We start from the raw sequence: 6,276 nt of genomic DNA, 5'->3' as shown, positions 1-6,276 counted from the left end.
TTTTTAGTAGAGACGGGGTTTCACCGTGTTAGCCAGGATGGTCTCGATCTCCTGACCTCGTGATCCACCTGCCTTGGCCTCCCAAAGTGCTGGGATTATAGAGGCGTGAGGCACCGCGCCTGGCCGTGTCCCAGTCTTCATAACAGCTAATGTTGACTGGACGGTACCTGTGTGAAGGTGCATGCTCAGTCACGTGCGAGTTATGTTCCTAGGCTGCCCCGAAGCTCCCTGGGCCTCTCTGAAGCCTCCCATGCGGACCTAGCACTTCACCTCCAAGCTAAGCTGGTTTTGCCACAAGTTCCTCTTCCACTTTAAATCTTCGAGGTTTAGACTGTTTGCCCCCACAGCATAAATCTTTATATCCACATAGCTGGGGGCTGGGGAGATACCATGGTTTAGAGTGGGAACTGTGGAGGCCGACTGGAGGCAGGACTCAATCTGTCACTTGGCAACTGTGTGACTTGGCGTGAATGATGAACCTTATTGAAAAAAATGGAAAAACTAAGAGCATCAGGGCCATAGGCTGTTGGTGACAACTAATGCGATAATGCATATGACACGCTTAGCAGAGTGACCTGCGACCAGTGGGGGGTAGGACATAGGGTTATTGTTAAGGCACCATAGCGGGTGTCCCTCCACCCCATCCTGTCTACTCAGAAGTCACACAGAGCGAGGACTTGTCTGCAGCGTTTGGCGTGGGGAGGAGCACAGCCCCAGGTCCCGCGGGGTGCTTAGGAAACGCTTCTTTGATGAGAATGAAGGAGCCCAGATGATCCCTTTGTAGACGCCAAGGCCAGAGCTGCCTCCAGCTCCGCAGCCCCTGCCCGGAGCCTCTCCCTCTGCTGAGCTGCTTTGCCTGGGGGACGGGTGCTCATTGGAGCACATCCCCTCCACCTTCCCCAAAACCTGCCAGCTGAGGAGGGTGCCCCCTCAGGGTGGACTCTGTCACGGCTGAACAGGCAGGGAGGGACCTCGGCAGAGCCTGGGGGTGGGGGGGTGGAAGTCTTGTTTTCCAGGGACCCTCCTGCTCGCCTCGTGCTTAAACTCCAAATAGAATCACAGCCAGTCAGGAAAGGGGATAAAATTAAATCCTCGATCATGATCAAGTGGTTAAAAAAAAACCCATCACAGCCAGCGGCTTCTTCTCACTGCAGCCGGCTCTGCCTCAGAGCAAATAGGAGGAGGAGAAGGAAGAGGAGGAGGAAGACAGAGCCATTTTGGGCCCCAGCACCCCTCCCTCCCGGCCAGCCCCTCTTCCTGCCTTCCTAGACCCCCAGGGCCCCGAGACTCTGCATCCCTCACCCTGAAGATGGGGAGGCTGGGAGGGTGGCTGCTGTTGGGGGAGGCCCATATCCTGCCCAAGGAGGCAGGGCCTGGACTCCAGTCTCCGGAACTGCAGACCTGGGATCAAATCCAGACTCTGCCAATTACTGTGTGTCGTGGGCAAGTCACTCGACGTTTCCGAGCCTGTTTCCTAATCTGGAACGTGGGAACAATCATGGCAACTGCCTCATTGGTGGTTGTCTGAATTCAGTGGGTGGGCACCACCAGTGGTGTGCCAAGGGCGGAGGGGCACGGACGGAGAAGCAGCCTGCCTGGGGTTCAGGCAATAAGGGGGTGTATTGTCTGGAGAGAATTTCAAAACACTAAAACTGACGGTCTGGGCTGCTTGCTTGCTTTTGCCTCCATGCCCAGGCTACTCTAGCCCTGGGGCAGAGCACGGCCACTTCCAACACTTGACCTAATCTTTGGGCAAGAGGCCAGGCTGCTGGCTCAGGGCATAGGTCTAGGTGGGCCCGGCTGAGATGCCCCCGTACCAATGGGTGATGCCCCAGTGACTCCTCAGTGCCCCTTCCCAGCCTCAGGCCTCCATCTGCAGAACAGGAAGAGGCCGCAGCTCCTTGCCTTGGGCCCTGGCTGCACCCTAGGTCGTGGCCTCCTCTGCGCAGCCCCTGAGGGATGGTAGGGGCCCAGCTGCCAGCACCTGGCAGGGCGGAGCCTTTAGAGCTGGAGATCTGCAGTGTGCCCAGAGGGAGGACTGAGGTGTACCTTGGCTGGGGAGTTAGGAAGCTGCCAGAGGAAACAATGAGGCTATAAAAATAGCCCTTTGTTTACTGTAGGTGCACATCCTTGTGTGTCCTTGTGTGAAAGAGGGGCCAGCTTGGTGGAGAGGCTGAGCTTCCAGTGGGGAAGGGACCTGGTGGAGTCAGTGGCAGGGCACAGTTGGGGGGGGGAGCTTCACCCCCCCCTGCAGTGCCAACGTAGCCTCCCCAGATAGCATCTGATGGCCTCACTGGCCTGAGGTGGCCCCTCCAGCCAGGCCTATGGTGTGATTGTACCTATGTTTCCTCAGCAAGGCTCAGCCCCAGCCCCCAGCCCAGAGGCCTGTGGCACCCCTGCCCGCCCTCCCAGGCCCAGCTCGGACTGCCTCTACCAGCTTGTCCCTTGGGAGTGAGTCTGGGGCTGGTCCTACATCCCAGGGTAGAATCCTGCCACGCGGTCTGTAGACTTCTCTGACCGATTCAGCCCTCTACCCCATCAGAAGGGCTGAGACTGTAGAGAGGCCATACCCTGGGAGGCACAGCCCAGACTCTGCTCCTCAGGGTTCTATCTGGAACCTTCCTTCCTAGCTCTTGCAGCTCCTCCCAGTGCCTCCGGCTGGCTTTGGAGGTGAGCCCTGAGCTGTCTGGCTGCCTCCCAGGACTCCCCCAGGCACTGCGAGAGTTAACTAGCCTAGCCCGTGCCAGCTGGGCCCCTGCCGAGCATTGAGCCCATCCGGAAATGCTGGCTGAGGACCTACTGGGCGCTGGGCTGGAAAGTGAGATGTGGGACTGAAGCTGCTGGACGGGACTGATGTGCAAATAGGCAGCAACGGTGCAGGGCCCTGCGGGAAGGGAACATCCGCGCCAGGGAGTGGAGCTGGTGGTCCCAGGCTCACCTGTAGGGGGCTGAGGCGGTTGGGAGGGTCCCTCAGAGCTCCTGCACCTGCCCAGGGTGGTGAGGGGCGTACTTCTCCTTGACTTGTGATGTGTCTCATGGGACGGTCAGGGCAGGGTGGCCACAGAGGCCTCTGGGTTTACTGGGGACCATTAGTCCCTGACTCTTCTCTGGCAGCTGGACTCAGGGCGGGAGGCTTGCTCATTTCTGTCTTGGGCTTGCTTGTTTCTGCAGCAGAGCCCGCCTCTCCTGACCACTCAGGTTGCACCGGTGATCTCTGGAGCCCCTGAGGTCACGTGGTGCCAGCTCCTGCTGTTCTGTTCCCAGTCTAAGGGTTCCCCCAAAAGGTCATGTCTGAGAGCCACTTGCTTTTGCTGGCACATTCCCAGGGAGGTCCCCTGGGAAGCAGCTTCAGAAGCAGAACATGTTAGGAGGGAAATTTGTCAGGACAAGCCTGGGAGGTTGGGCTCAAACCTGGCAGCTGCCCAGGCCCTGCTGGGGTTCCTGCGTAAGCTGCTGATGCAGCTGCCAGGGCTGGGCGGGGCTTGCTTTTCCCACCCCCTCCCCAGGCTGTGTGGTCTATTTGAGGCCCAGACATTGGTCCTAAGGGAGAAGAAGGGCAAGAAGGGGTGTCCTAGTTCCCTGGGTGGTAACCAGGGATTCACCCCATCCCTCCTCTGAGATGCTGGGAGGATGAGCAGATGCTGGTATGCAGAAGGGGCCGAGAGGCTTAGGGGATTAAGCTATTAGTGGTCATTAGGCAGTGGGGGAGGCTGGGCAGCGTGGGGAGGGGAGGGTGGCATGGCAGAGAGTGCTTGTCCAGGAGCCCAGGTAGGTCTACAGCCCACTCTGCCACTCACCCTGGGTAACTCCATCCTGTGTGTCTGAGCCTCCAGGGACTGTGAGAGTCATTAATGTTGTTCCCCAGAAATTCCCAGCTCTCTGCCTTCCAGGCCCTTAATGGGATTGTATTTCCCCACCCACCTTAGTTTGAGTGTGGCCCTAACTTGTTCATCCAATGAAATGTGGGCAGAAGTGAGAGTCATTTCGTAATGTTCCAGAAGTGGCTGCCCCATCAGCCTGAGTCCTGGCCACGAGCAAGAGGGGAAGTGTGTTGTTTCATGCCCTGGGCATCTTGGGCTTGCTTGTTTCTGCAGCAGAACCCACCTCTCCTGACCACTCAGGTTGCACTGGTGATCTCTGGAGCCCCTGAGGTCACGTGGTGCCAGCTCTTGCTGTTCTGTTCCCAGTCCAAGGGTTTCCCCAAAAGGTCATGACTGAGAGTCACTTGCTTTTTTGGCATCTTTGGCATCACAAGTAAGGCTGTCCTGGTCCCCACCCTGGACCCTGCAAGGCAGCCCTGCCTTTTGCTGTTAGGACTCAATCTGCCCTTCTCAGCATGCGCAGCCCAAGGCCGTGGTGATAGGGCTCCTGTTAATCCAACCTCATCTCCTGTCATCCCCCTGTTCTTCCCACTCCAGCCACCAGCCTCCTTTTGTTCCTCAGATGCTGAGCTTCTCCCACTTTGGGGCTTTTGTGCCTGCTGTTCCTTTGCCTGGAATGTTCTTCCTCCATGGTTGAATCCTTCTTCATGTTCAGATGTCAGCTTCAGATGTCAGCTCCAATGTCGCCCCCTCAGAGTGTCCACACTGACCACCCTATATTGCTTTCCACTCTTTTTTTTGTCTGTCATCCAGGCTGGAGTGCAGTGGCGCAATCTCGGCTCACTGCAACCCCCACCTTCTGGGTTCAAGTGATTCTCCCGCCTCAGCCTCCCGCGTAACTGAGACTACAGGCATGTGCCACTGTGCCCAGCTAATTTTTGTATTTTTAGTAGAGATGGGGTTTCCCCATGTTGGCCAGGCTGGTCTTGAACTCCTGACCTCAGGTGATCCATCTGCCTTGGACTCCTAAAGTGCTGGGATTACAGGTGTGAGTCACTGCACCCGGCTTTGCTTTCCACTCTGTAACACACTCCTGTTTCCCTGTTTTGTTTTTATTTGTGAATTTCTTTGTTTACTTGTTTATGTTTCGCTCCTCCCGCCAGAAGCCAAGCTGCATGGTTAGATCTTGTCTGGCTTCTTCACTGCCATGTCCTCAGCACCTGCTATTTAGTGGGTTTTCCACAAGGGCTCGGTAAATGACTGAATAATCATGACCTTTGAGTGACTTCTCTGCTGAACCCTCTGTGGCCCACAGGTACCCTGATCCTATTTCCTGAACCAAAGTGGTGCTGACAACAGGGAAATCTGGGATCTAGAGAGGAGTGCATCCTCCTGGCTTCACAAGCTCATGTCCCTTAGGGGATGTTTCAGTGGGGCTGGGCCCTGGCACCGTGTGGCACCCCTGTGAGCCTGTCTTGGCTGATAAATCCATTCTGGGCTGCTGAAGGGGCCTGAGGACTTGTCTGGGCAGACTTTTTGGTTTGACTAGGATTACAGACAACAGAAACCCAACTCCAGCTGGCTCCCATCGCTGGAAGGCTCTTAAAGTAGCTCATAGGATTAAGGCAATTGTGCAGGGACCAGGGCCCCAGGGACTGCTTCCCAAATACCCTTTCCCTTTAGGAGCATTTATTCTGTTTCTGCTTGATTTTGCCTGTTGGCCCCATTATCTCCTAAGACAGACTGGCATCTCCTTCTATGGGGAGACATGACCCCGGCAACTTCAGTAGAAAGGAGGCTGTTCTCCCAGCACACAAAACAATCCCAGGGTGGTCTCGTGACTTCTAGACAGACAGCAACGCGGGGCCCCACACCTGCTTCCATGTCCCACCTGGCAGACACCACCTGGGACAGAGGTGGGTCTACTAGTTTGCCAGGGCTGTTGTAACAAAGTACCACACTCTGGGTGGCTTACACAACAGAAACTCATTTTCTAACAATTCTAGAGACTGGAGGTCTGAAATTAAAATGTCAGCACGGGCCGGGCATGGTGGCTCATACCTGCAGTCCTAACATTTTGGGAGGCCAAGGCGGGTGGATTGCCGGGTATGGTGGTGTGCACCTGTAGTCCCAGCTATTTGAGAGGCTGAGGTACCGTATCCCTGTACCCCAGGGTGACAGAGCAAGACCCTATCTCAAAACAAAAATGAAAACAAAAGGTCAACAGGGTTTGTTATTTCTTTCTATTTTTTATTATATATGTATTTATTTATTTATTTATTTTGAGATGGAGTGTTGCTTTGTCGCCCAGGCTGGAGTACAGTGGCTTGATCTCAGCTCACTGCAATCTCTGCCCCCCAGGTTCACGCCATTCTCCTGCCTCAGCCTCCCAAGTAGCTGGGACTACAGGCGCCTGCCACCACGCCCGACTAATTTTTTTTGTATTTTTAGTAGA

Source organism: Colobus angolensis, unplaced genomic scaffold (assembly GCF_000951035.1).
Source record: "Colobus angolensis palliatus isolate OR3802 unplaced genomic scaffold, Cang.pa_1.0 Scaffold149, whole genome shotgun sequence".
Taxonomy (NCBI): Eukaryota; Metazoa; Chordata; class Mammalia; order Primates; family Cercopithecidae; genus Colobus; species Colobus angolensis.
This window is presented reverse-complemented; position numbering follows the sequence as displayed.